The sequence below is a fragment of the Nerophis lumbriciformis genome, linkage group LG07 (assembly GCF_033978685.3).
Source record: "Nerophis lumbriciformis linkage group LG07, RoL_Nlum_v2.1, whole genome shotgun sequence".
NCBI lineage: Eukaryota > Metazoa > Chordata > Actinopteri > Syngnathiformes > Syngnathidae > Nerophis > Nerophis lumbriciformis.
The window spans coordinates 22,962,501-22,973,730 of record NC_084554.2 but is presented as its reverse complement, the minus strand read 5'-3'; the positions used below and the strand labels follow the sequence as shown (position 1 = coordinate 22,973,730).

At 45.5% G+C, this 11,230-nt stretch overlaps 1 protein-coding gene across 4 annotated transcripts in view; it reads left to right on the top strand.

Annotated features, from left to right (window-relative positions):
* The first annotated feature begins 76 nt into the window (after positions 1-76).
* stau2 (staufen double-stranded RNA binding protein 2) overlaps positions 77-11,230 on the top strand; it is a 277,028-nt gene continuing 265,874 nt past the window's right edge. For all 4 annotated transcript variants that reach the window (XM_061965635.2, XM_061965637.1, XM_061965638.2 and 1 more), the window contains exon 1: positions 77-170. The gene's annotated coding sequence lies outside the window, so the exon portion shown is untranslated. The remainder of the gene's footprint in view (positions 171-11,230) is intronic.

Sequence of the window (11,230 nt, the reverse complement as noted above, 5' to 3'; positions counted from 1 at the left end):
CAATTTCCTCGTAGATAATGCATATTACTAATGGCAATTTACATTTTTTTGACGCGCTTCAACTTTAATGACCTCCCCCACGTATAAGATGGCATGTCTCACACACCGTCCAGTTCTCTTTAGTGTTTGCCAATGTTGGAGGTGTTACTGGGGTCTGGCCCGCGACAAAGGTAAACAAAATGGCTAAAATATTTGTCAAGGGTTGTTGAAATACTCACTGGGCTGTTCGCCACCTTCGTTACGTTACCGAAAGGCAGTTAGAAGAGCCGAGACTCCGGCGTTGTGTAGACTGAGCGCTATGGTGATGCTAGCTAGCTAGGAGAGATGGAGCGCTATGGTGACGCTAGCACGAAGGGTGCTCGGCCGACCTGCCATGATGGGGCTTTAACGCAACGCTATGTTACATTATGTCGCCTGGTTAGTAACATACGACGTTTTTTACACATGTCTTTCTCTTTCTGTGGTCCTCAAAATGCATGTCTGTTTTGGGGAGCTGCCATGCTAAGGAAATGTGGCTTTTCTGCATGGAAATGTTAGCTTCTGGCTAAAGTGGACCAGGTGAAGCAGTCAAGCCTGCTACTGTAGGCTGCAAATGTGTGTAATTGTGTGCAAATGTAATACACAACAAATGCAGTGATTGTTCTTGATTTGAAATGCAGTGATTGTTCTTGATTTTGACATGCAGTCCAACGTTTAATAACTTTAGTTTATAAATGCATATGTGATGGATGCATCATAGAGGATTATAGGGGCTGTCAAACGATTGCATATTTAATGCGATTGATTGAAGTTTGGGCTTCACGGTGGCAGAGGGGTTAGTGCATCTGCCTCACAATACGAAGGTCCTGAGTAGTCTTGGGTTCAATCCCGGGCTCGGGATCTTTCTGTGTGGAGTTTGCATGTCCTCCCCGTGACTGCGTGGGTTCCCTCCGGGTACTCCGGCTTCCTCCCACCTCCAAAGACATGCACCTGGGGATAAGTTGATTGGCAACACTAAATTGGCCCTAGTGTGTGGATGTGAGTGTGAATGTTGTCTGTCTATCTGTGTTGGCCCTGCGATGAGGTGGCGACTTGTCCAGGGTGTACCCCGCCTTCCGCCCGATTGTAGCTGAGATAGGCTCCAGCGCCCCCCGCGACCACAAAGGGAATAAGCGTTAGAAAATGGATGGATGGGCAAGTTATACCACAGCTGCACAGTTATTTTATTTATTATTGAACTTGATGTTATTTTATGTGATTGAGTTTGAATGTATACAACTTGATGTTACTTGATGTTCAATAAATTTGAAAATGTTAAGCTTGGTGTTAGCGTTCTGTTGGGGCGATGGGGGCAGGTGGGGCTTGAAAACTCGCCCTTGTCCAAAGTGGGGGATGACAAAAAAAGTTTGAGAACCACTGATCTACTGCATTAAATCGCAGTTTGTTAATAGTTAAATAAAAATGAATCGCAGGAAAAAATTTACTTTTTTTGTCATTGATAGGAAGGAATGAGAATTGATAAGATTTTTCCGGTTCCAATTCCACTTTCGATTCTGCTTAAAGACTCGCTTCCGTAATAGTTCTCTTTCATCTATCCATCCATCTTCTTCCGCTTATCCAAGGTCGGGTCGCGGGTGCAGCAGCCTAAGCAGGAAAGCCCAGACTTCCCTCTCCCCAGCCACTTCGTCCAGCTCTTCCCGGGGAATCCCGAGGCGTTCCCAGGCCAGCCGGGAGACAGTCCTCCCAACGTGTCCTGGGTCTTCCCCGTGGCCTCCTACCGGTTGGACGTGCCCTAAACACCTCCCTTGGGAGGCGTTCGGGTGGCATCCTGACCAGATGCCCGAACCACCTCATCTGGCTCCTCTCGATGTGGAGGAGCAGCGGCTTTACTTTGAGCTCCCCCCCGGATGGCAGAGCCTTTCACCGTATCTCTAAGGGAGAGCCCCGCCACCCGGCGGAGGAAACTCATTTCGGCCGCTTGTACCCGTGATCTTGTCCTTTCGGTCATAACCCAAAGCTCATGACCATAGGTGAGGATGGGAACTTAGATCGACCGATAAATTGAGAGCTTTGCCTTTCCGGCTCAGCTCCTCCACCACAACGGATCGATACAGCGTCCGCATTACTGAAGACGCCGCACCGATCTGCCTGTCGATCTCACGATCCACTCTTCCCTCACTCGTGAACAAGACTCCGAGGTACTTGAACTCCTCCACTTGGGGCAGGGTCTCCTCCGCAACCCGGAGATGGCACTCCACCCTTTTCCGGGCGAGAACCATGGACTCCGACTTGGAAATGCTGATTCTCATCCCAGTCGCTACACACTCAGCTGCGAACTGATCCAGTGAGAGCTGAAGATCCTGGCCAGATGAAGCCATCAGGACCACATCATCTGCAAAAAGCAGAGACCTAATCCTGCAGCCACCAAACCAGATCCCCTCAACGCCTTGACTGCGCCTAGAAATTCTGTCCATAAAAGTTATGAACAGAATCGGTGACAAAGGGCAGCCTTGGCGGAGTCCAACCCTCACTGGAAATGTGTCCGACTTACTGCTGGCAATGCGGACCAAGCTCTGACACTGATCATACAGGGAGCGGACCGCCACAATCAGACAGTCTGATACCCCATACTCTCTAAGCACTCCCCACAGGACTTCCCGAGGGACACGGTCGAATGCCTTCTCCAATTCCACAAAACACTAGTAGACTGGTTGGGCAAACTCCCATGCACCCTCAAGGACCCTGCCGAGAGTATAGAGCTGGTCCACAGTTCCACGACCAGGACGAAAACCACACTGTTCCTCCTGAATCCGAGGTTCGACTATCCGGCGTATCCTCCTCTCCAGTACACCTGAATAGACCTTAGTCATTTCCACCTTCTCTTATTGATTCTTATTTGGAAAATAAGAAAGAAAAACCAGGTGGATTAGCCTCAATTTTGTTTAGCTTAGAGGTTACATGACCCCAGAAAGACCCCAGAAAGCCTACAGGGAGGTCACATACGTGGCTTAGAATAAAAAAAGGTACTTGTAAAAAAATATATTTTTATTTATTTATTATATAAATATTATTTTGTAGAATTTAAGAAAATAAGTAATGTGGAAATTACACAAGAATGATATTAACGTATTACATGCAAAGTGAAATATGTTAAGCCTTTATTGGTTATAATTTTGAACATTATGGCTTACAGTTTATGAAAACTTTGAATTGAAAATCTCCGAAAATGTGGGTTTTCAAAAAGTGTAAGTGGAGATCATCAAAATTATATTAAAGGCTTGACATATCTCACTTTGCATATAATGACTTAATATCACATTAGTATACAGTGATGGGCAAGCTACTTCGAAAATATAGTAAGCTAAGCTACAACTTACTCTCGGTTAAATGTCGCTAAGCCACAGGGGAAGTTATCCCCGGAGAATTGTAGCAAGCTCTTTTTGCTGGGTAGCTTGTAGTGTAGCTTGCTACAATTCTCCGGGGATAACTTCCCCTGTAGCTTAGCGACATTTAACCGAGAGTAACTTGTAGCTTAGCTTACTACATTTTTCAAGTAGCTTGCCCATCACTGTATACTAATGTGATAATAACTCATTATATGCAAAGAGAGATATGTCAAGCCTTTAATGTAATTTTGATGATTTTCACTTTTTGAAACCCCACATTTTCTGAGATTTTCAATTGAAGGTTTGCATAAATTGTAAGCCAAAGCTACATTTAACAAAAGCTACATTTAACAGCATTCCTATCTATGTGCCCACATGTATAATATCAATGTGAATGTAACTGAGAGTGTACAAATGGACACAACAAAGATCCATTACTTTAACTATCTGTCATTTAACTGGGTACACCTCCAGGGGTCCCCACATCCCACTGTATGTATTTAAAGTTAAAGTTAAAGTACCATTGATAGTCACACATACACTAGGTGAAATTACCCTCTGCATTTGACCCATCCCCGTGTTCCACCCCCTGGGAGGTGAGAGGAGCAGTGAGCAGCAGCGGTGGCCGTGCTCGGGAATAATTTTGGTGATTTAACACCCAATTCCAACCCTTGATGCTGAGTGCCAAGCAGGGAGGTAATAGGTCCCATTTTTGTAATCTTTGTATGACTGTTTGAACTCACGACCTACCGATCTCAGGGCGGACACTCTAACCACAAGGCCACTGATTTATTTATTATAGTTCATTAAATTAAAATGTTGTTTTCTCTAAATGCATACATTTGTCCAAAAATGGCCAAGGACACGCATTATTGTGGGTTTCCTACAGGTTATCTTCATTACTAAAGGAAAAATCGAATCTCCGGGAGAGAATTTATTTTCAAGTATGTATTTGATTTGATTTTTTTGAGTAGTCAGCTTGAAGCGTCCCTCTGTCTGACTCCCTCGTCGTCATGTGACATGAGTGTGAGACTGTTATGATTTTGCTTACTAGTTTCAATGACCTGCCTTATCTAGCCTCAAATTGGCGTAATGTTTCACCCTAACCTTAGCCAATTGTGCATCATGGGTGTTTTCCGTATGTATGGTAGTTCTCATTCATCCAGGTCATTGTATTTTCTCCATATTTTCTTTGCCTGGATTTGCAGTAAATTTTCTCTTTGTAGCTTGTAGCTTTGATGTAAGCTACCCAGCTACATAGGTCTAAAAGTAGCTGAGCTCCAGAAAAAGCTACTCGTTAAAAAAGTAGCTAAGCTACTGCCAAGCTACTGGGAAATGTAGTTAAGCTATGTAGCTTAGCTACATGTAGCTTGTTACTGCCGGTCACTGTTAGTTTCACATTTGTGAAGTTAATTGCTGACATGAATGGACTTGTACACAATCTTCAGTTTTTTTTTTTTCACTTGTATAATATAAGGACTGAGGGAAAATCTGGTGGGAGGAAAACATGCAACTTTTCTCTGACTACAATTAAACATTCACCTACCGTAAATTAGGAGTGTCTACTGTAGCAAATAGATCACAAACTTAGTCGCTCAGAGCCAGTTAGAATCTATTTTTTGTCATGCTCATCTAAATAAGAAGGCATTTATTTCAATTTAACAAATAATAGCGCTAACATGATAGGCGTTGAGTTAGTACCTGTTTATTCAGATGACGTGCTAGCGTTACTGCTGCCTGGGATGAGATCGGAGCCATTCAGAAACGCGACTTTCATTTATTATTATTGCATGCTGTGTGTTCAAATGTTTGAGTATATGGCTTGCATGTCCTCTTCTTGATGAAAAAGCAGCATTATAATTATTACAAGTAGCGCTTTCGAAATCTTTTCTCACAAAATTTTAGTGTTTGTTTCGACCAGGCATCGCCATCTTGAAATCTGATGTTACTATGCAGTGCACACGTTGCTTCATGACTTCAACCTCACCCGAGAAGAGAATCGCTTGACAAAATGGCAAGCGATTCCAAGAAATTGATACACTGGGAACTGGTTCCGAACCGTTTTTGATTCCCACCCCTATTAATAAGTGTGCCTATGACCAGTGTTATTTAACCATAGGGCAGGGGCCCATTGTTAGGCCGTAAGCGCCTCCTTGAGGGCTGCTTCTCAGCTGTAAAGTTAAAGTACCACTGATAGTCACACACACACTAGGTGTGGTGAAATTAACCTCTGCATTTGACCCATCCCCTTGTTCACTCCCTGGGAGGTGAGGGGAGCAGTGAGCAGCAGCGATGGCCGTGCTCGGGAATCATTTTGGTGATACAACCCCCAATTCCAACCCTTGATGCTGAGTTCCAAGCAGGAAGGCAATGGGTCTCATCTTTATAGTCTTTGGTATGACTCGGCCGGGGTTTGAACTCACAACCTACCAATCTCAGGGCGGACACTCTAACCACAAGGCCACTGAGCAGGCTTAAGGCTGTAAGCGGTATGGGCAACAGTGGCACTACGTTGTAACACACTTTGCTGCCACTTGTGGCAGTAATGACAATCTCAAACAAACAGAAGTGTTGAGTTAAAGTCATTGTCACTATTCGATGGGTCCACCCCTGCGCAAAGAGTACGTCACTTTCTTAACTTGCAACATTTTACGACAGAGCTTCTGCTCCTTCATGTTCTGTGATAGGTAATGTTTTATTAATGTTTTGTATAAAAACCGTAGCTTAACTAGGAGTAAAAGGGAACAAGAATATAAAAATTAACAAAGGGGTACATTTAAAAAAAATGGGAGTATTATCGCCGCATTTTTAACCACTTTTACTTTTCTGTCATTGCAATAAATGACGCACTGTGTGCCACTTAATCCCATCGCATATTTTTTTAAACAGCACACAAATCTATATCTGTGGTGAAACAAAAACTATACTTTTAAATGATCAGTATTGTGAAATTATGTATTTAATGTAAATAAGATAAGATTGATTTCTTTGCCATTCAAGGCTGCTGAGCACATCGATCAGGCTTTTGTAATTTCAATATAAATACTCCATCCATCCATCCACCTTCTTCCGCTTATCCGAGGTCGGGTCGCGGGGGCAGCAGCCTAAGCAGGGAAGCCCAGACTTCCCTCTCCCCAGCCACTTCGTCCAGCTCTTCCTGTGGGACCCCGAGGCGTTCCCAGGCCAGCCGGGAGACATAGTCTTCCCAACGTGTCCTGGGTCTTCCCCGCGGCCTCCTACCGGTCGGACGTGCCCTAAACACCTCCCTAGGGAGGCGTTCGGGTGGCATCCTGACCAGATGCCCGAACCACCTCATCTGGCTCCTCTCGATGTGGAGGAGCAGCGGCTTTACTTTGAGCTCCTCCCGGATGGCAGAGCTTCTCACCCTATCTCTAAGGGAGAGCCCCGCCACCCGGCGGAGGAAACTCATTTCGGCCGCTTGTACCCGTGATCTTGTCCTTTCGGTCATAACCCAAAGCTCATGACCATAGGTGAGGATGGGAACGTAGATCGACCGGTAAATTGAGAGCTTTGCCTTTCGGCTCAGCTCCTTCTTCACCACAACGGATCGATACAGCGTCCGCATTACTGAAGACGCCGCACCGATCCGCCTGTCGATCTCACAATCCACTCTTCCCTCTCTCGTGAACAAGACTCCGAGGTACTTGAACTCCTCCACGTGGGGCAAGATCTCCTCCCCAACCCGGAGATGGCACTCCACCCTTTTCCGGGCAAGAACCATGGACTCGGACTTGGAGGTGCTGATTCTCATCCCAGTCGCTTCACACTCGGCTGCGAACCGATCCAGCGAGAGCTGAAGATCCTGGCCAGATGAAGCCATCAGGACCACATCATCTGCAAAAAGCAGAGACCTAATCCTGCAGCCACCAAACCAGATCCCCTCAACGCCTTGACTGCGCCTAGAAATTCTGTCCATAAAAGTTATGAACAGAATCGGTGACAAAGGGCAGCCTTGGCGGAGTCCAAACCTCACTGGAAACGTGTCCGACTTACTACCGGCAATGCGGACCAAGCTCTGGCACTGAGCATACAGGGAGCGGACTGCCACAATCAGACAGTCCGATACCCCATACTCCCTGAGCACCCCCCACAGGACTTCCCGAGGGACACGGTCGAATGCCTTCTCCAAGTCCACAAAACACATGTAGACTGGTTGGGCAAACTCTCATGCACCCTCAAGGACCCTGCCGAGAGTATAGAGCTGGTCCACAGTTCCACGACCAGGACGAAAACCACACTGTTCCTCCTGAATCCGAGGTTCGACTATCCGGCGTAGCCTCCTCTCCAGTACACCTGAATAGACCTTACCGGGAAGGCTGAGGAGTGTGATCCCACGATAGTTAGAACACACCCTCCGGTTCCCCTTCTTAAAGAGAGGAACCACCACCCCGGTCTGCCAATCCAGTGGTACCGCCCCCGATGTCCACGCGATGCTGCAGAGTCTTGTCAACCAAGACAGCCCCACAGCATCCAGAGCCTTAAGGAACTCCGGGCGGATCTCATCCACCCCCGGGGCCTTGCCACCGAGGAGCTTTTTAACTACCTCAGCAACCTCAGCCCCAGAAATAGGAGAGCCCACCACAGACTCCTCAGGCACTGCTTCCTCATAGGAAGACGTGTTGGTGGGATTGAGGAGGTCTTCGAAGTATTCCCTCCACCGATCCACAACATCCGCAGTCGAGGTCAGCAGAACACCATCCTCGCCATACACGGTGTTGATAGTGCACTGCTTCCCCTTCCTGAGGCGGCGGATGGTGGTCCAGAATTGCTTCGAAGCCGTCCGGAAGTCGTTTTCCATGGCCTCACCGAACTCCTCCCATGTCCGAGTTTTTGCCTCTGCGACCGCTGAAGCCGCACACCGCTTGGCCTGTCGGTACTTGTCCACTGCCTCAGGAGTCCTATGAGCCAAAAGAACCCGATAGGACTCCTTCTTCAGCTTGACGGCATCCCTCACCGCCGGTGTCCACCAACGGGTTCTAGGATTACCGCCACGACAAGCACCAACTACCTTGCGGCCACAGCTCCAATCAGCCGCCTCGACAATAGAGGCGCGGAACATGGTCCATTCGGACTCAATGTCCAGCACCTCCCTCGTGACATGTTCAAAGTTCTTCCGGAGGTGGGAATTGAAACTCTCTCTGACAGGAGACTCTGCTAGACGTTCCCAGCAAACCCTCACAATGCGTTTGGGCCTGCCAGGTCTGTCCGGCATCCTCCCCCACCATCGCAGCCAACTCACCACCAGGTGGTGATCGGTAGAAAGCTCCGCCCCTCTCTTCACCCGAGTGTCCAAAACATGAGGCCGCAAATCCGATGACACAACTACAAAGTCGATCATGGAACTGCGGCCTAGGGTGTCCTGGTGCCAAGTGCACATATGGACACCCTTATGTTTGAACATGGTGTTCGTTATGGACAATCTGTGACGGGCACAAAAGTCCAATAACAAAACACCGCTCGGGTTCAGATCCGGGCAGCCATTCTTCCCAATCACGCCTCTCCAGGTTTCACTGTCGCTGCCAACATGAGCATTGAAGTCCCCCAGTAGAACGAGGGAATCACCCGGGGGAGCACTCTCAAGTACTCCCTCGAGTGAATCCAAAAATGGTGGGTACTCTGAGCTGCGGTTTGGCGCGTAAGCGCAAACCACAGTCAGGACCCGTCTCCCACCCGAAGGCGGAGGGAAGCTACCCTCTCGTCCACCGGGTTGAACTCCAACGTACAGGCTCTGAGCCGGGGGGAAACAAGAATTGCCACCCCAGCCCGTCGCCTCTCACTGCCGGAAACGCCAGAGTGGAAGAGAGTCCAGCCCCTCTGGAGAGAACTGGTTCCAGAGCCCTTTCTGTGCGTCGAAGTGAGTCCGACTATATCTAGCCGGAACTTCTCTACCTCGCGCACTAGCTCAGGCTCCTTCCCCCCCAGCGAGGTGACGTTCCACGTCCCAAGAGCTAGCTTCTGTAGCCGAGGATCGGACCGCCAAGTGCCCTGCCTTCGGCTTCCGCCCAGCTCACATCGCACCCGACCTCTATGACCCCTGCTATGGGTGGTGAGCCCATTGGAGAATATAAATACTGTATTTTTTAAGTAATGTTTTTTGTTTTGTATGTAATCCTTTATATGACATTGTTTTTCAAAGCTTGCAAAAGAGAACACCATGGTAACTTGAATGACTGGCACGATCATAACATGCCGTAAAACAATTTGACAGAAGTGACGTAGTCTTCGCGCATGCGTGTACCAATCGTGTCTTCCATTACCGATTGAATAGTGACCGAATAGTGATCGGTGTTTTAACCCTCTTTATTTATTAGAGCCCCTCTGAAGAACTTTCAGTTTTGGTAGAAATATTGATGATTTTTTATTTTGTGATTTAGACCCGATGTGATGCGTAGCTCTATTATTGAGTCATACCAAAGACTATAAGGCAGTCGGAACTACTGTTATTTTTGCATGGAAAAAAAGCTCAACCTGTAAATTTAGCCTTTCTTTTGTCCGACATTTTACACCCTACCCTGCTTCTTTTTTGTTATTGTTTTTGACGGACGGCACCATGTGCAAATAACAGTAGCTCTGACGGCCTTAAATTGACTCAGCAGCACCACATGACGTTATAGAGTGCTGCCAAAAGTTTTAACTTAAAGAAAATGGTTATATTTGTGAATCGTTTTTTTAATTGAAGAAAAAAGTTTTTATACTTGCAAATTGTTTTTTTACTTTGCAGAAATTTGCTTTATTCTTTTGAATCGTTTTTTTAATTGAAGAAAATCTGGGTTTTGTTTTTACTTCCAAATTGTTTCCCGTGAGTAAAAACAATATTGTGTTTGTGGAGTTTTGGCAGAAATTTTACTCCATACAAGGTTCACTTTTGCATGTCATTGCCCATAACTGAGGTGCATTAAGGACCCTGGATTAAAGTTAGAAAAAAATACTAGGTTTTAAATACAAAAGGAGACCTAACTTCCAGTTGATGAATTTATAATATTATAATCAATGATCGTAATTATGTTGGATTATTACGATTTGTTTTATTCACTGTGTGCATCAGATAATCTCTACATAACACTCTTTGTTGGCACTTTTTAGTAAAAAAAAAATATATATATACATGTGTGTGTGTGTATATATATATATATATATATATATATATATATATATATAAATATATATATGTATGTATGTATGTATGTGTATATATATGTGTGTGTGTGTGTATACATATATATATTAAAATTCATTAATATGTGCTAATTTTAAACTTTCATGCAGAGAGGGAAACCAGAACTAAGTCAATTTACCAAAACTGTATTAATTAAACAGTTATTAAGCAGTGGCACAAAAATTCATGTCATTTCCTAAACAGAAAGTGCAAGATTGCCAGACATTTTAAAACAAGCTATCATTTGTGCATGATGTCACTAAGATGACTTATCTAAACAACACTAAATTAAAGTGCACTTTTTGTACAGAACACCACTACAATAGTTTAAAACAAATAAAGTGCACATTTGTGCATGGTCACACAAGATATTTCAATAACTGTCAAATAAAAATTAGCTGCATAATAGGAAATCAAATAGTGTATGTCCTTCGCTATGTGGTAGGTTCCTGCGGACGTTATCTCCTTCTGTTGTTGACTATTGTTTTTCATACAGTGTTGATGTGGAAATGATTGCTTGGGCATTTTGTGGGTGTGGCACCGAATGGAGATGTTGACATGCGGAGTTTCAAGCACTCTTCATTCTCTAGCGGGTGACTTTTCAAATGATGCTACACATTAGCAGTGGTGCTACACTTTGTAGCAACGCTTTTGCCGCATACTTGTTCACCATCCATCCGCTTGAAGC